Source organism: Lasioglossum baleicum, chromosome 8, assembly GCF_051020765.1.
Source record: "Lasioglossum baleicum chromosome 8, iyLasBale1, whole genome shotgun sequence".
NCBI classification, from domain to species: Eukaryota; Metazoa; Arthropoda; class Insecta; order Hymenoptera; family Halictidae; genus Lasioglossum; species Lasioglossum baleicum.
This window is the reverse complement of record NC_134936.1, coordinates 12,607,039-12,630,787: the sequence shown is the minus strand read 5'-3', so window position 1 is coordinate 12,630,787 and position 23,749 is coordinate 12,607,039. Positions and strand designations below refer to the sequence as shown.

The 23,749-nt window shown below is 44.4% G+C and overlaps 1 protein-coding gene and 1 long non-coding RNA gene across 5 annotated transcripts in view; one reads left to right on the top strand and one right to left on the bottom strand.

Moving 5' to 3' along the window:
• The window catches only part of LOC143211377 (uncharacterized), a 93,309-nt gene extending 71,371 nt beyond the window's left edge, over positions 1–21,938 (bottom strand). The window contains exon 1 of the long non-coding RNA XR_013009446.1: positions 21,364–21,938. This is a non-coding gene — a long non-coding RNA (uncharacterized LOC143211377). The remainder of the gene's footprint in view (positions 1–21,363) is intronic.
• Pdm3 (POU-domain protein pdm3) overlaps positions 1–23,749 on the top strand; it is a 222,471-nt gene that overhangs the window by 78,239 nt on the left and 120,483 nt on the right. The window lies entirely within an intron of this gene.

Sequence of the window (23,749 nt, the reverse complement as noted above, 5' to 3'; positions counted from 1 at the left end):
CGTGCACACGCACACATATAGATATACAGATGGGTGTATAAACGAGAGGGAAGAGCAAAAATAATGACCGCCTTCTTTTTAAGTATAATGAAAAAAGCAATTAACGCGTGATAGAGCGGGGCCGGCTCCGCTGCGCCGGCCGGTAACGAGGCTAACATCGATTTTTATCGTCGGGCCAGTGTGTGAAATATTCAAAAATTAGTGGCTCTGTTTCTCTCTGTCGGCGGCTGTCTGGCCCGGCTGTGGTCCGCGATGCAGTTCGATGAATTAGCCCCGTCTAATTTACGGAAATGTACACGCCGCGGGACGCCGCCGTCGAGTCGGATCGACAAGGACGTAAGAATCAAACGCGTGACGTTTTTCGCTGTTAATGCGAGCGTGTGCGCGCTTACGCAATGTATTCCGGACGCGAATAAAAATAAGCAGCAAAGCCGCTCCGGAGCTCGGTTAACTACTCCGATACTGTTTTATGTGTTATGTCATCGGCGCTTGCTCAAGGGTCAGCCGGCGCTCGTAATGCGAAATTATGTTCACGCAATGCCGCGATTAAGATCTCTCCGGGTCCGCACAATCGATGCCGGGGAACCGGAGCTTCCAGGGAAAAACGGGTTTGCCACCGCGCGCACTTTTCATATTCCGCGAACTCTTTTAATAATACCGTGCTGCGAAAAGCAACAAGACACTTTAAATATTTTAGAAAGAAATTCCGTATAAACAATCGGTGCGACGTGTTCATTGTGATTAGATGGGAATGATCAAATTGGAAACAGTGAAAATATTCGGAGAATTTCAAGATACATTATTTTTGACTTGTTGAAGTGATTAACACTAAACCTACCACCACCGGTCAAAATGACCGGTTCCAGAATTATTATTTTAAGATTGTTGAAATAATAAAAATAATTTTATAAGAATTGATTGTATAAATATCGGGGACCACAACTGTTATAACCAAAAAGAAAAAAATCATAGAATAACAAGTATTTCATCGACTAAAATCGTATTGGTTACAAATAAGGATTATAAGTACCCGAAAATTTTTTCTCTTGTTGGTAAATGTTATCGTTGAGAGAAATTCATTTAGATCACTTATATATAACAGTTATTAGTGAGAGAAGTTCAGTTATTGATGAAGGAAATTTGTAATAGTTATTATTAAATAGTACAACTTTCAAATGGTAGACAATCAATTATTTCATAACATTTTTATTCCTAAATTAATTGCTACAATCGAAATTTAATGTGACAAACAAAAACAGATTTTGTGTTGTTCTTATGGTCTGTTGATTCGTCTTGTTGTGCGAAACGGTCTCAATGAATTTCACTGGCTCGCTCCATCCGAAAAAGAGTAGACAACTCAATAATTAAATAAGCAACCAAAACGAATTTTCTCATCAATAATTATTTTGAACAAGTGAAAAGAAATTCGATCATCGATAACTGTTATGAGTGAAATGAACTTCTCTCATCGAGATAACAGTTATCCAGGAGGATCCAATGTTTTGAACACTACTAACTATTATTTGTAACCAGAAAGTACAATATAAAAATCGATATTTTAAATCATTTTGTTCTCCGAATTTTTTTCTTTATATTTTGTGTACATTATCTTAAATTTCAATAATAATCGACTTTTTATTAATGATTTTTATCTTAGAAAATTTTAGAATTAAATTGAATTAAATAAAGAATAAAATTGTTACTTTTGGTCCCTGATAAATATCTTTAGTAGAGCACGTATTATAATAGCAGCCGCACAATGTCTAAGTAAAATCAATCTTGTCATTTTTATAAGCGAGCATGTACCAGATACTTTTAAGGCTCGGTAGGTTTAGTGTTAAGAAATACTTAAACCAGAAAATGAATTAAACAAATCGTCGTTGTTCCAGCTCGAGTTGCACTAATTTTCAGGACAGTCGAGTACAGAGACTTCCTTTGGCACGATCTGGACTCGTTTAATTGAAATCGTTCGTCTTCGGCGGGATTGTTAGTAGATCGAAAGAAACGTACATCGACGCATCGCGAAACGATGAAATTCAGCGTACGGCCGCGTCCCTGCGGCAATAGGAAGCGGTGATTAAACGCAACAAGTAAAATTCGATCCTCTATGAGGCGAGCTGTACGGCTAATTGGAGCGTAGTAAATAAATTATGTTCACTTGTAATGCGGTAGGATTATGTGGCGCGCAGTGTCGACTGATTACGGTTATTTTCGCGCTCGCGTAGATAACAGAAAGCGAGAGCCCCGCCACAAGGTGTGTAATGTTACGCCATGGTGGCCGATCTTCCGGCCAATTATATTTCAGCTGATTACGTCACTCCCCCGGGTTATTTTCAATGATTTTTCCCCTACCAGTAAATAATATAAATAAAGAGAACCTCGTTCAAGGAAGTATAACTCCTACAATTTCAATGATTTATTATACTGCGAACGACAGCGAACATACGCGAAAGATAGTTGTAGGACAGTGTTCTGGTTTCTGTCTGCAAAATCACAGAAATGTTATAAACGGAAGTGTGTGAATGTTCTACATGATTCACTTATAGAATAAAAGGTTAAGCTGCTGAGTGTAAATCAAACTCGCGAGAGCACCAACGGTATCGCTTCCAGGAAGTTTTATTTATTCTAGGAACGGACCTGCTTCGATTACATGGAAGATTACGATCGGCCCGGTTGCGTGGACGTAATTACTCGTAACGAATGTAACTAGAAACATCGCATTAACGCCTCCTCCCGATCCGTATCGTTAGATCTTACAATTTTACGAACTGACTGTAAACTGGCAAACACTTATCTGATATATGTAGACTATACCGTAGGATGTGTGTTTGGTCGCTCCGGGTTGCAGGCAGTTTCTCCTTGGAATTCATTAATAATATTAGAATAATTCCTCTAATGCCCTCGGAATCAGCGGAATGAAATTTTTTGGAATGAGACTTTCTAATACTGTTATGGAATGCCAGAAGTTGTTCTATCCGGAATCAATTAGCTGCCGTATGCTCTTGCTGGTCTTGCAGAAACGAACTTTTACTCGAAACGATGCTCGGAATTGGCGCTAAAAGTTTTAGCTATTTTTGATCAGGTTTAATAGTGGTTGTATTATTAATATATTTTATTGTACATCATTTTGATATTTATATGTTGTCCTTCCAGCCAAAATTTTATCTTATAATTTTTCCATGCTCTAGTTTTAAAAAAATGCTTAAATACTTCCTAAAATGTTTTAAATAAAATTCAAGTTGAATAAATCATGTTGAATGTAAAATATTTAAAAAAAAACATTGTACGAATCATTGTCAGGTAGGTATTTTCGTCTTGATTAATTAAAACACGTAACGAAAACGCGGGTAATAATAATTCGTCAGCCGACGATACAAAAAACTGTGCTTCATATTTGCATTTGGCGGAGGTTCGCGAAAATTAAAATGGAAGGCACGACAGATAATTAATTATCAATAAACAGGAACGGTAATTTGTTGCGAGTAAGTCGAAAATATTTTTCAACTTCTTTTATTGAATTAATATCATTTCGGACCTGCCTCCCCGCCACTCCTCGCGCCGTATTAATTAGTATCGAACAAACTTCATTAATGCTTTGCAAATATAAAGGTGAATAAACATTAAACATAAAAATCGAACGGATAAAAATACACGGCGCGCGAAGCTTCACGGTAATAGCCAGGCTGCGGATGTTCCTGCATTTGTACCATTCACAAGCATAAAAAATGAAATAAAATAAACATCCGAATATACTTTAACAACAGTTTATGTGTTTTTGCCCGGTGCACGGACTATAAAAGTGTTACACAAATCGAAAAAGATTTTGCGCCACTCATGAATTCGCAATTTAATGTCGCTTGCAGAAAAATTAGCTTTCTGGATGGAACATTTTTTTTTGTTTTTCTCCCACCCTAGCGAAAAATCCAGAATAAATTATCTGATATGAGAAAATATGTACCGTACCTGTCGGTGTGCTTCAAGCACATTTGTTTTTATTACACGCGGTCCAATGATAGACGGAACAGACGAAATTCGTTCGGTACCGAAATTTTTCGGACTATTTTTTTTAAGACACTTTCAGCGTTTTTTTTAACATTCGAGAACGGGGATTTTATGATTCTTTCAATATTAGCTTTGATGGACGCAAAGGATTATTGACTCTGCAATAATTATTAATAAATCGACAAAGTCGAAATCATTTTTATAATTTCTACGTGACGGTGTTTTCGTTCCTTCACGTTTAAATATAATTGAAAGGTTGATTTTTATATCGATTTTAAACAAAGGAATTTTTAACCGAGCCTTACCAGAAATCACAGTTCCCTAAACCAGAACAGCCATTCTCTTTCCCCACAATTATGTGCAGAATGATTCTAAATCCAGTCTCAGGTTCCCTCCCCAACGGAGTAGCAGAAAAATAGTCTCATATTTTGGGGATCGCCTTGCGTTCTACAGCGCATAATTACAGAAGTAATTAATGAAGACAAAAGAGCGAGGCGTTTTTCTAAATGAGAACGAAGAACGCAAGAAAAATAAAATAAAAATCACGCGCGTTGCGCACGAAGTTGTAAAAACGCAAGCGGAAGTCCGTAATTAATTTTCCGGGGGCCTAATATCAAGGACTTAATCCAGAATAATTTTCAAGACGAACGAAATGCTGTCAAATTAAATTTAAAACACAAATATGCAAATGCAGAAGAATAATCCAATGAAATAAGAAAAAATCAAATTTGAAAATTTATCATAGCATACAGCACCATAGCATATGTATAATTGGAAGGAATAACTGGAAAATTTCAGAATTTTCATGTCATCAACACGAAAAAATAAATCAAATTACGTAAAATAAAAAACATTATGTAAAAATGTCACTTCCTAGTAAAGAAATTTTGAACCTGGTTTTTTCTTCGAGCTTGCTAGCCGACCCCTAGCCTACAAATTTTACGTTTTGGCCCTTGTCAGAAGAAGTGTTTGCCGACCCCTGTTGTAGCACAAGGGGTTAACAATTTATCAGTGGGTTTAATGGATTCTATTCCGAGTGCAGGCGTCAAGGAGGACAATCAAGGAATCGGTCTGGGTGCCGGCAGTGAAAGCCGAACGATAAAAGGTTTACAGGACACGTCGTATGAATTTTTAAACGAGTCGCTACCACTGCGGGGACGTGATTTCGTGCCAAATTTGGTTCCAATCGGTTGGACGACGGGGTTCGCAATCCCGCTCGCAATTTTCTACCCGCGTGCCGGCATTAGCCGCGCGATTGATACCGCTGATACAAATTTGTCTCCTTCTGAAAAAATTATGAAACTTGCAAACTCCTGTCATTCACTCTGTGAACCCGGCCACACGGTCCTGTAGTAATCTGACTACTAATATGCAAATTTCCATCGAACCGACCGTGCAAATGTTTTATCCGCTTTCGGACGCGTCGTCTCTTTCTTATAGGGGTGGTTTCGCGCAACCAAAAAACGAAAGTATGAAAATGAGGGTGTAAAAATTATTTCCAGCGAAATATCATTTTCTATGCATCGCTTCATAATTGTATACGTTCCTTTCAATTTGTTAGTATCTGTTTATAAATTTATTTTTACCATTATTTGGTACACCTTGTCGGTGGAATGCGGATTTTATGCATTTGTGAGAAAAATGCGTAGGTGTAATTTTAAAATTTCAGGAATTATACAAATGCGACTTAATAAAAGTACTAAAGAGAGAAATATTAATTTATTCCAGTGTGACAATTTTCTAAAACAATATTTCAAAATCAATTTCCTGTTTTGGCCACGCGATGATTTATCGGATCGCAAAACTCGGGCTCGGATCGCGAAAAAGGAGGATCCACGCGAAACAGTTAATTATCAATAAAACGACAGCGTCATTAGACGTATGTTCATTAAAATTATATTTCGTTACCAGTGCCAGACCGAAGCCCCGAACAGGTTTTTAAATTAAATTTAATTATATCACTGGCGGGTGTTAATATTCTACAGTCGTGGCACCCGATGCAAAATATCATCCAGATAAAGTCATTAAATGGAACTAATATGATTAACATTTTTTTTCGGAGTGCAAAATAAAAAAGAAAGAGGTAGAGAAGAGAGAGAGAGAGTTGCCTCGCGTCAGCCGACCTCCGGCCGTGCGGAGATTGCAGTTGTAACGCATTGTGCAATATGTTCCGCTGTGACACCGGCATTATCTCGACCTGTTTCATTTACTAATTAGTAACGCGATATCATGAGCGGTTTTTACAGACCTAAATGAGAAAGGAAATGAGCACGGGCGCCAAGACCTTTGCCGTGCGTTTTGTTTCGAACCTGCAATTATCGTCGTCCGCCGGAATTTTTCCGACATCCCACAAACATTTCATCGCGCCGACAAACAACCGGCAACCATCCGCCGGCGATCCCTGGGTCATTCTGACCCGGCTGCCGCGTTTGTTTCGCGTTTTCTTTTCACGAAATTATAAAAATTTTAAATAATTAAATAAATTTACTGTTGCCATTTTTGTACGGCAACAGTGACCAGATACTTTAATGCCTGCTATGTTTAGGGTTAGTCAAAGTTCCTCATCAGCCAAAAAATCGCCAGGAGAAATCTTAGTCGTCCAACAGGGTGAAATGACGTTCGGACAGGTCGCCCTCCGCAGGCGCGACAATCGGCGGCGGCGGGTGCGTTAAATTAACCGCTAAATGATGTCTCCGTAAACCGCGCGCATTTTCCGCAAACTCGACAGGACACGACCCACAATCGCAGGCTGAGAATCGATTAAGACCGCGTGCGCCCGCCTCGTTCACCCCCGCCGCGATAAACAAAGCGATCAACGTTAGGACACCAAAAAAATTCGGTTCCAATCAGACGAACGTCGTTTCGCGCGATCGCGTATGAAGCACGTCTGCCGCCGAGGGGGTGGAAACGACTGGGGGTGAGGGGAGGGAAATCGGGGGGTTTGCCGTGTGAGGAAGAGGAGGAAGGTTGAATTTGTTTCCGAACAATTTTCAGTGTTCCGCCGTCCAAAGGGGTTGGCCGGCAGGAATAATGTATACCCGAGGTTTGGCTAGCTTGTCGAGCCGTGGAGCCGTTCAGAGGAGGGCGAGGGACGAGTCGAAAACGGGGGTCCACGCGGAACAGAGACACGGTCGACGGAGGGAAAAAGAGAGCCAACAGGGGGACGAGTAACCGGTGGCGACTGCGGGGGCGGCGGGGTGACGGCGATACTTTTTTCGGGTGTAATTTTTTATCAGCACCGGCAACCAAGCGCTTTGACCAATCCCTCAACCCCCTCCCATGTGTGCCACTATATAGCAGACTTCTCTCTCTCTCTCTCTCTCGCTGCACCCCCTGCCTCCCACCTGTACCCCGTTTCCCCCTTTAACCCCCTTCGGAACCGCTTGCCACCGACGAACTCTCTGCCCTCCGACCGCCCACCCATGCCACCCTCTTTTGCACCCTCCTCCTGCTCCTCTTGCCTCGTGTGCTCCATCCCCCTTCCACCCCCGCGATCCTCTACCTCCCGCCCTCCCGCCTGCCCCCCTTCCCGTCGACCAATCTCGCCACCGTATCGGTGCTCAATCACATTTGCGATGCATTTTTTTTCCTTCCTCTTTTTTCATAAAGCTGGATTATAATTGCATCGCGAGTTCGAGTTGCGGGATAGCCGGGCGAAAAAATGGAACATTGCCGGGGTATGGGGCTGGTGAGCCGGTTGGGTGGACCACTACGTAGGATCAGAGGGGTGCAGAGAGGGTTGCGAACGAGAGCGAGGGAGAGAGAGAGAAAGAACGAGGAGAGACTGGGTTGTTACGGACGGTAGAGCGAAAGGAACGATGGACCCGGGTTCGCGGGGATAGAAGGGTGGTTGGACGGACGATCGGTTCGGGAGCGGGTGGAAAAAGGGGGTGGGAAAAGGGGGATCGAACAGGAGGAAAAAACCGATGAGGTTTCGGGGCCGCTTGATTGGTAGCCGAACGTACACCTACTCGCTATCAACGAATCCGACTATTCGTGTCCTCATCTTCACCCCTTGCGTTATACCCCAACACCCTCTCTTCCTCTTCCTCGTACGTTTCCTCCTCCCCTCTCTCTCATGCTGCTCCTCTTCCTGAACCCCATCCCTCTCTTGATCGTATTCGACGCCCCCGGTCTATGGCATTCTACAGAGCATTGCTCGAAACTGGCCCCAGCCATAGACACCCGCTCACGCTCGTATAACGAAATCTGGAACACGTCGTTATCCTATTAGAATGGTAGCTGCTGATGCGACGACTGCTCCGACCGGAAGTGCTGCCGAACACTTTCCTCGGGATCCTCTCACAACGACCTGTCCGCCTGCTGGATCGCTGCGAACAGCCTTTTTGCACCAGCCACGTGCAATCGAGAATTACTACCCCTATTTGGGGGCGACTTTCCTCGAATAGGTAAATGATCATTTTTATAATACGAGCGTTCCAGCTCTTTCATCCTGTAGTTTCGACAGACACGAAGGGGTTGATTTATGTTTACAATGGGAACGCGCAAAATTTTTATTCAATTCAGTTGGTCCACAAGAGGATGATTAATTTATTCAATCTCGAAAATAATTAGTACAACCAGTGGAAAAAATAAATAGGGTAATGCACGTGTTGCGGGGAGACGGACCTCCGTCACTTTTCGCGGCGGTTTCCCGCAACCCTTTCGCGTTCCTTTTCCGCATCGATTTAATTGGACGAGTCTCTCTCCTGCTACCGGTTCTTACGCCCGTTTAATTATCCCGCGTCCGCTTTCGCCGCGATAAATTTATTGCCGAAGAAAGGGAGATCCGCGAATTTTCCAGCCCTATTGGCCGGTTTCGGCTTGCAGGATTCTATAACGGGTTTATCGAGGATAGCTTAAGCAGATACGAAGAATGGCTTTAATTAGTAAGAGGCGCGCGAGAGTGCCTGGCCGCGGAATAAAATATTCATGTAATTATGATGGTATAATAAATTTGTATAAGAAGTTACAAAACGGGCCGTGCCGGACTGGGTCGCGCGCCGCCGCGATGAAAATCGGGTTGCCGAAGGAAATTCGTAATTAGTTATGCAACGCCCGGTGAAAGTAATTGGACGTGCGGAATTAAGAATAAATTAATACATATTCTTCGCTTTATTTTCCCCGTTCGTTCTTTACTTCCTTTTTTTTTTGTTGTTTTATTTCGTCCGCCTGAATCGCGATTCGTTTCCTCCCCCGTCGCCCCCGGTTGCACCGCCACCGACCAATTGCATTTCGCTCCCAGTAAATTGCGCGCCCCATTCACGCGACGATAATTATACTTCGTCAAAAGAAATACTACAGTCGCCGGTACAAAAGTGTGTTAAAAGCGCGAATTTTTGACTTATGACCGCCATTAATACACGATTATCGTCCGAGGCAATATTCCAGCGCGGTATTTAATCGATGCGGCAAGATCGACCCTCGGATCCACCCAGATCCGCAAATAAAAATCCAAGAATCACCGCGGAACGAATTTAGAGTGCCAAGAAGGACCTCCATCCTTCAGAACTTTTCTTGATTCTACAAGTTAAATTATCAACAAAACAATCAACTAGCGCTTCTACTAAATGAACAAGTTGAAAAATCTATCAGAAAAGATTCCAACAATTTCCCTCCAGTACCAGACTGAAAATTGATCAACCAGTACGTTTGATCAATAGATCATTCGAACAATCATCGCGACAAGTTCTGTCGGCAGCATGTGCTCGAAAAAGTGGAACGCTCGGATGCGAACGGTCTGTGCAGCATCGGGTGGAGATCTTCGGCCTCGTTTGTTGCGGGCCCTCAGCTATCGTTGCCTCGCAAACGGCAACAATTCCTAGCGAAGATCATGCCGGCGATGATCGCCGGGCGATATCGTTCGGGCATCGAGCGGCGCGGGTGTTTTATCTGTCGCGGGGACTGCGGAAGAGAGAGGGTGACTCTCGGAACGAGAGAAACAACGGGAGAAAGACAGAGACAGAAACATAGAAAAAGAGAGAAAGAAAGGGCAGAGATAGAAAGGGAGAGCGAGCGTGCGATGAGTCCTTTGGACGTGCAGCCCGTCGATAAATAGCGAATGCGATAAAATGCCGCGAATTTAAAATACGCCCAGGATTTTACAGCGGGGACCAAAGGACAAAGCCGCTCTCGTTGTTTCGACAATACCGCTCGTCGAAAGGGGGTGGCGACGGGAGACAGAGAGAAAACGAGCGCGGGGTTCGGGAAAAAAACAGGGAGAGAATCGGGACGAGTGGAAACGAGAGGCACTGGCCGAAAGAGAGAGGGTTGGATGTGTTCAGGGGGATGATGCGGAGAGGATGAGAAGAGAGTGAGAGAGAGTGTGAGAGAGAGAGAGAGTGCAGGAGGTTGGAGGAGGAGGAGCCGGTTGGAGGAGGCACAGCCACCAGGGCTGATTCTTCGGGCAACACACGTTCGCCCACACGTTCACGCAGAGGCAGCGGCAGCATCACGCGCCGGCAGGCGACGCTGGTTTTAAAAATGGGGGATTTTTTCACATTTATCAGTACACGCTCAGATCTGGCTTCCGTATCAATGTCCGAACACACGTGAACACCCAGACAATCGAGCGTTTCACACGAATACATTGTCCTGATCGGATTGTATGGATTTTTTTCCGGGACACATACTCACCACCCCTCGCCACCACCGCCACCACCCTCCCCCCTGGTTCTCTCCCCTACCTTTTGCTCTTCTACCACCCTCTGCCTCCCCCCGCGGAGACCACCCACCACCCCGCGCATAGTGGCCGGATCTCCCGTCTACGCCACCCCCGTACAATACCACCCCATCAGCTATTCCGCCACCCACGCGACAACCGTAATTTTAAGCTGAAAGGACCGATTTTTGTGCATCTCGATGCTGTTTGCTGCGTCGTCGGCTTCCAACCCGGCCCTGCGCCTGCCGATATCGCTCTCTCTGCACACCCCCGCAACCCAGACCACCCTCTGAACAGCCACCCAACCCTACCAACCCCTTTTTTTTCCACCCTCGCTCGGGCTCTCGCGGCCAAGCGTCGCTGACGTTCGAACAATCGTTTTGTGCGTTCATAATGTTTTGATTCCTCGCGCTGCCTTGCACGGATAATTGTTATCGGTGTTGGGTTTTTATGCGCAACCCGACTCGGTATCGCCCCTTGCACTTGCACACACCTCTCGACGAACACAACCGCCCTGTTTACGACGATTCCCACGATTCTCCGCGAGTTGCGAATCTTTTGATTACGACAATGAGGGTTATCATGGCAGAAGGGTGAGAACCCGTGGATTTTTATTCAGTTTCAGACCGCTTAGAATTTTCTATAATTTTTGTGGCTGTTCAGGAGAAATAAATCGCAATCGCTGAGCGAACGTAAGGGTGGTTTTATATAGGGGTAGCTAAATAATGAAAAGATTGTATAGACGGTTACACGACCGTCGATCCTCGCAATTATCGAGTCGATCGTCCGAAATACACTCAACCGTTCTCCCGTTGGTTTTCGGGTTTGTCGCGTATCCGCACTCGCGAATTTCCGCAATGGCGAGACCTGCTATTAAAGCTCCGGCCGACATCTGCGGAAATCAAAAAGCCTCTACGATGAATGGAAGACGATCAGTCGTGTCTGCTCGTATGCTCGGATAAATAAATAGGGATCCGCCATTATCTGGAGGACCAGCCCTCGACGCCGCGGACCCCTACCACCCCCGAACGGGTCAATGGAATTCATAACGTTTGCGCGGATAAAAAAGCTGGCTGGCCCAGCATCGGGAGGGTGGGGCCACATCGGAACATTACTCATGCCTCGGCGTTCGCGCAATTTTTAGCTCTGAAATAAATCATCATTATTGCGGCCGGAGGGATGCGCATTATGGGGGCCACGGGGGTAGATTATCGTAGGTGGAGGCCACCTACAACCGTTCCTCCTCCCTCCAACCCCCTCCGAACCCTGCCAGAACCACCCTCCCTCCCCCGCGCCGTCAACCACCCGGCGAACGGCCATCCGACCACCCCTACAGAGCTAAACACCGATGAAACGAACGCCGCTGTGAAAAAAGAGTTTCGATCTTCGGGTTGGATGGCCGCGCCGCTTAAAAGGCTGCTGCTTTTATTGGATCCGCGAGCGTGTGTTTCTCTTCTCGTTTTCTTTTCGGCAATTGTTCGCTGTTTCGGGAAATATCCTGGATATAAACGCGGGGCCGTCTAGGCTGACTTGTTCCGATGCTTTATAAGTATTAGAAACATAATGCCTGGACAGAGGATATTTACGCGAAATAAATATCTTCTGCATGAATTCCAACAAACCTGGTGTGAAAATTTCTATTCTTCCTTAATGTGTCTGATAGATTGGAAATAATACAACAGTATTTTTTTTAAATTGTTCTGAATGTGAGAAAATATCCACAGTCTACTGTGCAAATAAAAAGATCAGCTAGAACAGTTTAAACGCAGAATCATACACATCTCAACAAGCATATGTTTACCATCGTTATAGTAAAACAGGATGGACAAACGAATTATTCGCACACGCACGATTTCTCCGATCTCTCAAATTCGAGCATAATCGTTCTAATCAAACTCTCGACGGATCGATTCTCGCAATCGGGGTCGGCAATTCGTCAGGGCTCGGATCTCCATAAACTTAGTTCGTCGAAACAGGCCGCGATCGATCGTCTTTTTCTGTCATTAATCATCCAATTACCGATTAATATTCATGCGTCGCCGATAAGCAAGCAGAATGCATCGAAATTCGAGTTTCGAACGTAAAACATTGCGCCCGTGGCGTAATCGCTGGAAACGATCGCCAGTATCTCGTCCGGATCGATAAATTAATTAACTAATTTAGGATTAGAACATTGAAATCTATTTAACGGGGCCGATGGATGTGTGCGCATATATATATATATATGTATATACATATATCGGATCTGTTTAGGGTATCCATCCGCAGGCTGCGCGGAAGGATAGAAAGTGAGAGGGTTGACACCACTGGGCAGAGGGTAGAAATGTGAGGGGTTTCAGGGGCCAGGGGGTGGAAACGGGTGAAACGGCGGAAATCGGTGGGTGGGCGACCGGGATGATGTTACATCATCAATCAGCTGGCAAACATCAACTCAACACTCGCACCCTGCACGGTGTGTCCTAACCTGTAGCCAAATATATGCGCCGATAATATCGTCGCAGCATTGCTACATCATGTCCGGCTGTAATTAATTATCTAATTCTTAATCGACGGCTGTAACGTGCACCCCGGCGACGATCGACGAGGATCCGGAAAGATTTATAACGGCCTAGCCACCGCGAGTAAATGGCATCCCTTGTTCTGAATCATTCGCGGTCGCCGTTCCGCTCTTATTAATCATCCAGCGTATTTATTACGGTCGGATTTAGTCGAATTTTGGCGACGATCTCGATCCTTCAAACGAAAGGTTCACAATTTCACCCACAAATATTAAAGATGTTTACTCTACGATAAAATGTAAAAGACTTTTTTCTTTCGTATTTGAAAGAGCTGAGCTTGGAAAAAAATTTATCAAATTTTCAGAGTTGATTTAAAATATTGAAAGTTGGTAAATTTCACTGTAACTCCTATGTTACCGATCAATGAGGAATAAAGCTTCAGCGTTCAGGATCTTGTGCGTAGATCTTTATCGAAAACGCGTACTGAATTCAGCAGAGACGTCGTCCACAGGGCGCGACTAATTGCACGCATAAGTGTGTAAAGTTAACAAGCAAACGGATGAATAATTCGTGAATTATCTTATATCGATGGTTCGGATGTTATTGATCGCGGCTGCACCGTCGCGTCGCGAAAGAGTCTGGATTTACAGCGACGCGTGCACCGTATGAATATTAATCGGCGCTCGATTATGCCGTTCCGATCGTTTTGCGGAAGGTCCGCGGGGGGCAGTGACAGCCTCAGAGTCTAATAACAACGGGATCGTTTCGCCTCAAAGGAGGATTATTATAAATTGGAATGAAAGTTTCGTGTCAAGGCGAAACGATGAGAAATGGGTGAAGGCTGTTGCCCGTAGGCGTTATTTCCATCTCTGCGATTCCAAAAAGGGAAAAGAAATAACAACGGCGTGCTCGCGTTCCGCGGGGCGTGAAAAAGGATCAACGATTCACCGGTAGATCACCGCGATAATCCCCGAAAAATAAATGTACCAGGAAGTACCGACGGGTTCAGTGCCGGACGAAAAATTTGATTTTAAGTGACACCATTCCAGCGGAGACTATCGTCAGAATAAAACCAGATCCGGTTTTATAAATCTTAATTGTTTGACTTTGTTCTTGTCTAGGGAATTCTAATTTGTCGACAGGATAGTAATAAATTAATGGCGTTATTATAGCCCTCGAAAGGATGCTCCAGTTCGTCCAGAGTGTTTCGAGAAGGAACAACTATTTTCGGGTCTAAATTGGAGCGCTCGTTTCGAGATCGATTAAATCTAGTGTTAATCAAGTGCCGGCCTGTCGGGCGTCCTTCCAAAATGCATTTTCCCTCGTTACGAGGGGTAAATTTATATATTTCGTTCCTTCGTTCCGCTTCTTCTTTTTTTTCTGCTCTCGTCGGTTTTCGCCCATCCTCGGTTTTTTTTAATTGCCACAGGATACTCGCGGTACAACCGCCGACAACTTTCCGACGTAACGAATTATAACAGAACATTTGCTGTGCCGATTTCCGGAAGAGTTCACCGATAAGATCGAGTGTTTACATCATTACGGGAGTTCATTATAAGCCCGTCGCGTGTGCTAATTACGTGTCAAGGTTTCACATTCCGCTGCCCCGACGAGGAGTCCTTAATCCCTCGATCGTAATAATAAAAGAGCCATTCAGAGACCGATCGCCTTCGACTATCCCCACCGCGACCCCATTAATTCCCGTATTAATTAAAAACTCTCGGCGCCGTCAATTTTTTCCTCTCGCCTCGACGGTTCACGATCACCTGTCCCTTTCTTCTGCCTCGTTCGCCGACCATAAAAGTCCCCGGGAAAAAATCGGCCGTTGTCCGACCAGCCGATCGAATGGCCATCGATCTTAGTTGGATGACTGCCATAGTTGTCCTGAGGCGCCTAACCTCCTCGAAATCTCAGAAATGAACGTTCCCTTCAGGCCATTTTAATTGCTACGTTAGATACAGTATCGTCAACTTAGGGGAGTAGATTCCTTTTTCCAGGATTGCAAGGGTGTACAAAAATCGGGGTTTTTAGTAATCAAAAACGCTAGATAAAAGATCGATCTAGGGCGCTATCGCCCTCAAAAGTCCTATTTTTTCGTTTACGAGGTGTAATTTGCATTATTCGGCAGCGTAATTTAGTCTGGTCAACGAAAAGTTGTAGAGGAAAATGGGAGGAACACAATTTTTAACTGTGGGTCTTTATTTGGAGTAGGAGGTAAACATACTAAAAGTCCTCACTCCCAGGAGGTGAGCAGGGTGCAAGGTCCCCTTTTTCGGTTTTCCGCTTATATCTCGGAAACTGCGTCCTAGCGATAATACCATTCTAAACAAAATTAATGCAGACAAAATGCACCACAAGATTGATTGGGTTCAGTTTTTCGATATCTCGCATAGCTTCCGAGATATCCGCGCTCAAAGTTCACTAATTGTGCTGAAGAGTTAACTAATCAAATAAGGCAAAATACGAGAGGCAAACATTTCTTTTTCACAATTAGTGAACTTTGCTGAATAGAGTGGATCTTACGGCACATTTTGTCAGCTTTAATTTTGTATAGAATGGTCTTATCGCTAAGACACATAATTTCCGAGATGTAAGCGGAAAACCGAAAAAGGGGACCTTCTACGTGCCCCCCAGCACCCGCTCACCACCTAGGAGTAGGACTTTTAGTATGTTTACCTCCTAACTAGTCCAAACAAAGTCCCAAAGTAAAAAATTGTGATCCTTCCATTTCCCTCTACACCCCCTTATGAGCATTCATTGACACTTGTAGTTTCGAGCTGGTACCACTCATGTTCTTGTCTCTCAGCGTCTTTGCAATCCTGGAAACGAGTCTACCCCCTTAAGAAAAAAAGATGAATTTTTACGCGTTTATGTGAACCGCCTTAGGGTTAAGGGAACTGTTCGGAGGTGACTATAGCGGCATAGTGAATATCTTAGGTCGCCGGGATCCAGCGTAAAAACCGTTCGAAATTGAGACGTAAATTGGCGGCGAAGGCTCGCGCTCGGATAGTGGGTTAAGGTTACTCGGCTCATTAGCGAAGTTAAGCGTGGCGCGAACGCGCGTCGCGTCGCGACGTCCGCCGCCGCCGCCGCCGCTCGCTCCGGCAATCGTCGGTAATTGTGACGATCGATCTTGATCGAAATGCTCATTTCCTGTTTGCCCGGCCTGCTGGGATCGTCCCGCGCGATGCGCACGGTTTAGCTATCCAGGGGGGCTGGTGTGTTCGGCCAGGGTGGATACGGGAGGGGTGGAGAAGGGTCGAAGGCTGCCTAGCCGGCGCATCATTAACGTGATTAATGTTGAAATAAATCAGGAGCTTCGAAACGGTAGTCGATAAATCCAATAATTGCGGTATAATCATAAGTAAACAGGTAACGCGGCTCGCGTTAGCATATCGCTGCCGGCGATCGGCCCGGATAGACCACGTCGCATTACATATGCATTGACTTTCGACTCTAACCGGTGACTTTTCACGCCCCGAGATCGCCGACCGCTCGACAGATCTCGATCTACCCCACCAGCCCTGCGACAACGATTATCCACAGTGATCTATACTACCTCGACCAAGGAAGCGTAATTATTCGACGTAAATGAGTTATTAATTACACCGGTGCCATTCAATTAGGGCATCGGCGAGTGATTTACAGCGCGAAAACGATTTTCACGCTGGATTTACGCCAGTTGAAAAATTGTCGTTCGTTAGATTAGTATAATTAGGCTGTTTGTCTTGTATCAGACTGTCAATCTCTTTCTTTACACTGTTCTAAATATTTTAATTCTATGATCTGCATATCACGTCCAGTCACTTTCGAACACGGACATTCTACCAGTCGATGAATTCTAATCGAAATATAATAGCATCGCGTTTGAAAGTCGGAAGCGCACGGAATAGGAATCTCTGACGTGTCTGAGCATGGCTGGCCGTTTCTCCTTATTGGAAGTACTAATGGCTAGACTCCATACATCCATGAAAAAAGTGAGAAAGTGAAATACAAAATGATGAAAGAATTTAGCTACTATGCGACGAGACTACAAGAGGCGAGTCTGCAGTGCTACCGATTGATAAAAATTGTACAGTACAGTCACGATAGTTGTCAATACGACTGGGTATGCGATAGTTGTCCGTGCAGAACACAGGCTGGCTGACAACTATCGCGACTTTACTGTATAATGTATTTGGGAAGTTTGCGCTAGATTATCTTGCTCCGATGCTGTTTCTACGCACAGGAGCTCCCATGAATCACAATGTCCGTTTCATGGAGCATCATTAAATCTCCGGAGACGGACGTGGCGGCAGCAACCAAATGTTTTTCCGGTTGCACACCGTATTTCCCAGGCCGAGACCCGAAACTTCGTCTTCCGCGTAAACCGCGAAACCGCTCCGGTTCGATCCAAACCGTAGGCCATTCGCACACGAATATCCCCGTTGTGTCCGTGTAAATACGCGGCCCCGGTGTATATTTATAAGATCGCGGTTCGAGTTCCAGTCTAACCCGGGACGGGGATTACTTACCTCCGCGGCAGGCAAAAGAATTTCCTCGTACCGAATTAATGGACAAACCCGGCGGTAATTGCTCGCGGATTCGCAGACGGGCGTCAATCTCACGTCAATTACATTCTAAAAGCATTAGAAAGCAAACTGGACCCGCGACTTTCTCGACTTTCGACCGGTCGGGCTCTCGTGTGCGAGAGGTTTTGCGTCGGCGGAGGGAGCTCGCGAAATTAATATCTACTTAAGACGTCGTTTTTCCGTTAATGGCTCCTCGTAGAAAGCGACCGTGCTTTCGATTTAGAAGGCAGCCACAATGACTCGTGGAGGAAAAGCTGTTCGTGCCAGAATTTTCATTCTAGAAAATTCTCTTTCATCTTCGTGCAAATTTCCAGTTGTTAAGACCGTTTCATTGGTTCTGGCGTGTTAGACTTTCTCGAACGAAAATTATCGAGAATGCCTAAAAAAATGTACAGCGGATTTCTTATCGATATAAATTTTTAGGAAGGTTCAGAATCAGTATATTTTTTGCAGGTTAATTTGTGGCTCTTCGCAAAATATAACTTCTCTGATAATTAATTAATCCTTAGCAGTCGAGGGGTGACTCATAAAAATTGCTGTACCATTATTTACAATATTGTTTACACGATTAAATATGTTTGTGTCTAATCAATTTCTACACATTTAAAAATTAGATGTTTAATTTTCAAGTTGAAGTAGCTCCGATTGCAAAGGGTTAACTCCTGAAGCATCTATTACGACATATCTGAAAGGAAATTGGCTAATTCGCTGCTTTCCATTCAGTTCTTTTACGACAGAATGCAAATACTTGTAAATAGATCACGGGGCGCGTTAATAGAGACACCGTCGGCAACATCGTAATCGGTGCTGTCGATCATTCTTCAACACGAATCATTCTACGACATTCTACAAAATCGCTGTACAAGACCGTTCTACAGGAAGGTTTCCTGTCGGACGACACGCGCCGACGCGTTCGCTGGGACAAGAATTAATCGACCGATCGATCGATCACCGATTTCCTCCTTTTCCCCGGAGCACCGTAACGATACGATAGTGTGTGCGCGCAGCGTACGTATTACTACAGAGACCCTGGAAATTCAACGGAGCCACGAGGAACCGTGTCGGTACAACGCGGCGGCTTTAACACGCGCCGCGGACAATCGCCGGGCCGATAGATACATAATAAGCGTGGCGTTGTACGCGTCCATCTAAGGCCGCGGCCCGGCCTAATGAAGCCTAGGCTAGTTAGGCGCGATGTTAATTAAATGATATGATCATTAGTCATTATAACGTCATTGTGTTGCCAGCGACTTGACACTCGGTGTTGTTACTCGCTCATGGGACCGCAGCCGGTGCCGAGTATGCGGAACGTGTACCGGACAGACCGGGCCACGCCCGATACCGCTTTTCTATGAATACGCCCCAGCCCCCGAGGATAATCGTGATCTCGATCCAGAATAATTAGACGGCCCTGACGTCACCCGGATCGCTCGTATCGCGTCGTCACGGCGATTCGACACCTGGATTTATTCTTGGAAACGCGAAAGCGATCCGGGTCTCCCACAGGTTGTGTCGCCCTTTGATGCGCCCACGTCCCAGTTCCCAGATTGCCGGAATAATGAAAACTTGCAATAATGTCTGCAAAACGCGATCAACCGCGTTCTGCTGCGATGGCTTCGGGAAAATCGTCCTTCCGGTTTAAGTTAGCCAGCTCGAATTTCCAGCAAATAAAACGTGTACATTTATTTACCCAGGAAAAATAATTGCATACGTGTGTAACAGTTGGATCGGCTGCAGATAATTTGTTAGACGCGACTTTTTTCCGACGCGGCGATTGAAAGATCGAGCGAAGGGAGCGTCCCGGGGCGTGGACACGGTGTAATCGGACGTTTAAACGGGCTCATACGTAAAATCTGGAGATGGTTCGAGGCAGGTAGGGGTCCGCGTAAGCCAGGTGGCGATTCCATGGCCATTACTAGCGAACCGGGGGCCGAGATACCAGAGGATTAAGACGTTTCCCCTGGCCGTGTTTCGCAGCGGCTCGGAGGCCGTTTCCCGAAGGTAGCCAATCACGATATGCAAAGCACGCCGGGATCGCGCGGTGCCGTCCCTCGCGAGCACTTAATTACAAAGGTTATTCTTCCGGTGGCACTCTAAGAGAGGCGACCGATGATATCTCGGTCCGAGATCACAGCCAATTATTAATTTATAAGCCCCCGAGTCGCGCGGCGGTTGTTACAAGCCGGTTCGCTTGCTCGCGCGAGCGCGGCCGAGGATTCGAGGCGAGGAAACCTCTTCATTAATTAGGTTCTTCAATCGGCAGTTATTGTTTCGTGGCGGCCCTAATTTGGCAGCCCGGCAGCTGCCACTGCGTGCGGAGGCGCTAATTAAAACACCTAATTGTGGCCATTAACGCGAAATGCGACGTAGCGATGCGTTGGATGGTAACGCGGTTCACACCGATCTACGCTCGGTTATGCCCGCGCTTTAAACCGCGCTATAAATACGATCTAATTAGCATTTCTCGGTGTCTCTCTCTCTCGATTGAAATTAAGCGGCTCGCGGGGCCCAACACAGCGCCGTGGAAAAGAACAGGACAGATGGAAGGCGCGCGGAAAGAACGGAGAGACCGAACGGTGTCGGGGCTGTTCAGCTGTAAGTCGTCAATTGCCACTCCCCTACCACGTACGTATTATTTAACGGCCACTTAAACCGAGAACGAACTGCGCTACCTCGGATCGTAATTCACTGAAAAACAGGAAAATGAACGAGACGTATAATAATAACCAGCGGGAAGTTATCCACAATAAACGGCCGCCGCGATTCATGCTGGTTTACTAGCCAAAAAATTGCCGCCGACTATTTACATATCTAGCGACGACAAGAACCTAACAGACTCCGTTGAACGGTTCCATGGCTCGTAAGAAAGATTCGAGAAGCTTCGGAAAACTGCACAAAAATGTCGAAGTCCGCGAAATATGGTACACGAGGAAAATAGAAAGTTTTCTCGCTGCCTCTCTGTGTATCCAGTAAATGCTGTTAATGATCCTAGTTGTAACTCCGAGGATTTAGATCATGTTCTATAGCAGTGTCGTCTATATGAGTCCCAAAGAATTAAATTAGTAAATAAGCTGCGCAAAATTAAGTTTTTTCTACCATTAAATGCATTTTTTTAGCGATTATTAAGACTAAATTTCTGTAAGCCTAATTGTAAAAGCTGAAATAAACCTATAATAGGTTCCAGTGGCTCAATAAAAAAAAAAGTTCACAAAAAAGATCCGAGAAATACATAGTAACATGCAAGAAAAACGTTATGAACACTTCTTAAATCGCTCCAGAGTCTGTAGGAAAAATTGCAGGACATGTGAAAGCAGGTTTCGGGCCAGTAAACAATGCTTGATGTTTGAAAAATGTTTCCCAAACGGTTTTATAACCGCACAAAGAAACCCGGAGACCGGAGGCACAATGCGCGTCAGTCGTGGGCGAGATCGAACATAAATTTCCGCGAACATTTCCCTGGAAAGGAAGAGCGAAATTAGGAAAAGACGCATAATTAACGATAAGAAGAGGAAACCGTCGGCGGGACAAGATAAGTATCGCGGAACATTATACGTCTCTAAAGCCTTGCGGAGCGTTTGCGTACGATGCGCGCGCGCTCTCCGGTATATAGAATACATTTCGTGTTACTTACAGTTGCGCCTGTAGTACTTATTCTTTTCTTTTTTTTCTCTCTCTTCTTCTTTTTTTCGCTCTCGCTCGCTCGCGCGCACACGTCCCCTTTCCTCCGTGCCGGCAGAACGCGTATATTTAAATATAACTTCCCTCATGAGAGCTCCGCGCAGGAGCTGAAACGTTAGAGAAATTAATGAAAGAGACCGGGCGCGTTTGTGCTCTCGCGTTTCTCGCTCGCTCGTGTTTCCCGCTCTCCCGTTCCCCTCCCCGGCCAATCATTTATTTGACTTTCAGTGCGCGTGACATCATCGTCGACGCATTAACCGCGCTTACAATGTAACGCGACAATAAACATTACACGCGCCCGTCCAACGTCACCCAGAGCCCGCTCGCGGAATTGGCTTCCTGTTCGTTTAACCCTCCCGATCGTTCGTCATTTAATCTGAAAGAAAATTGCGCAATCGATGATCTCCGCGGACACGCTTTTGGAAATGACGAGTCGACGCCCGACCGATATATCTAGCCCGACGTCATCGCCAATTTCGGATCGGGTTTCTCCGAGGAGAAAATCAAACTCATTTTTGATACTATAAATTAAACACGCTGTAGCTAGTAATAGATGTGAACAATTCTTGTGTGGATTTTTTGAAGATTCATCAAATTTTGACAAGATTCATTTCAGATCTAATTGGGTTACTGTTTGTGTCAAAATTTATATGCAGTCCTGTTCATACATTTTCCAACCTTCTATTTCTGAAAATGCTGAAGCGATACCGGACCGCTACCAAATTAAATTGTCTGTCAAAGCTGAGAGTCTATTTGATATCTCTGAAATGTTGCACCAAATCAAGCCAGGTACCGTTAACTGGTAGATCAAATTTTATCGTAGTACGCTAGGCGTACTTGTACGATTAAAATGAAATGTTGAATGATTATTGCAGCGTGTAATAGTCCGAGTACGCCGACGAGTCATGAAAAATTGAAAGCTTCTCAGGTTTCCTTGTAGAAAACAAATTACAAGTCGGCTACCAGCCAGTCATCCGACAAAAATTTCGCACCAACACCATCGAGATTATCCGCGAAGATACTTAAAGGAGCAATTCGCAGAGCAGAACAGGTTCTTAATCTGAGACTGTCATGGAAGAAACTGTATCGCTTTGAGATAAGGTTGCTTAAAACTCTAGATACCACCGAGTGATTTGCAACTATGTGTACCTTATTAATAGCCGAGCGTTACGACGCTGAAGTAACTGCAGCTTGTTAACAGAGGAACGTAGAAAAGAAAGGGACAAAGGAGTAAGAGATCGAAGGAAAGTTTACGGAGGGAGAGAAAACTCTAGCCGAGCAGAAACGTTGATTCTACTTAAGTAGACTTTTCCTAGCATTAAATCCGACAGTAATTGCTTCCACCACAGAAAACTTTAGTCTCCGACTGATCAGTCGACCACAATCCAATGGAAGACAGAGTGCCTCGCCATCTAATTGTAAATAACTATTTTTATCGTGAGCGAATTGATCGTCTTAACAATTTTTTAAATTAGTTAGTTAGTATATGCGACTTCTAGTTCGATATTGAACTTGTACAGCTTCATTGATCTTGTTGTTAGTGGCGTCGGGGACTAGTTCTTTTAGGATTAATGCGATGATCAATTTGTTACGTCACTCGAAAGCTACAAAATTAATTTCTTCCTCCTAAAATTGTACAAATTCAAATAAGCAAATGAGGTATCACGATAGAGGTAATCATTAACAAAATGTATAATAAAAACTTTCTAAAAATCACGTTTATATTAAAATGCACTAAAAATGAGAAAATAATTTTTTTCCTGGTTATCCATAAAATATCGAATCCAGTTAAATGATTAATAATATTTTTCCCCGAAATTTTAAGCAATTAGTTCGAAATTTCTTCTGTTATATAATTAGTGTCGGAATAGATATAATAGAAAAATTTAATATCAATTTAAATAAAATCATCTTTTATTCTTATTATTATTATTATAAATTTATATTAAATTTTTCTATATATTCCGACACCAATTTTATAACAGAAGAAATTTCGAACTAATTGCTTAAAATTTTGGGGAAAAATATTCGGTATTTTATGGAGAACCAGGAAAAAGAATTATTTTCTCCTTTTTAGTGAATTTTAATGTAAGCGTGGTTTTTAAAAAGATTTCTTTTATATATTTTGTTCTCTACATTTATTGTCATCGGAAGCAAGTGTGTATACAAAATTTCAGCAAGATTGGACTATGGGAAGGGGTTTGAAATTCGATAACAAGATTTGACGCATACAACAACACGGCAAGTTAATATAAGCGTGGTAAAAAAGATCCTGTTTATTGTTCTGAGGCAGTCGAAGAAGTCGGAATAAGCCAGGGCATGGGTAGTCAGAGTCAGAT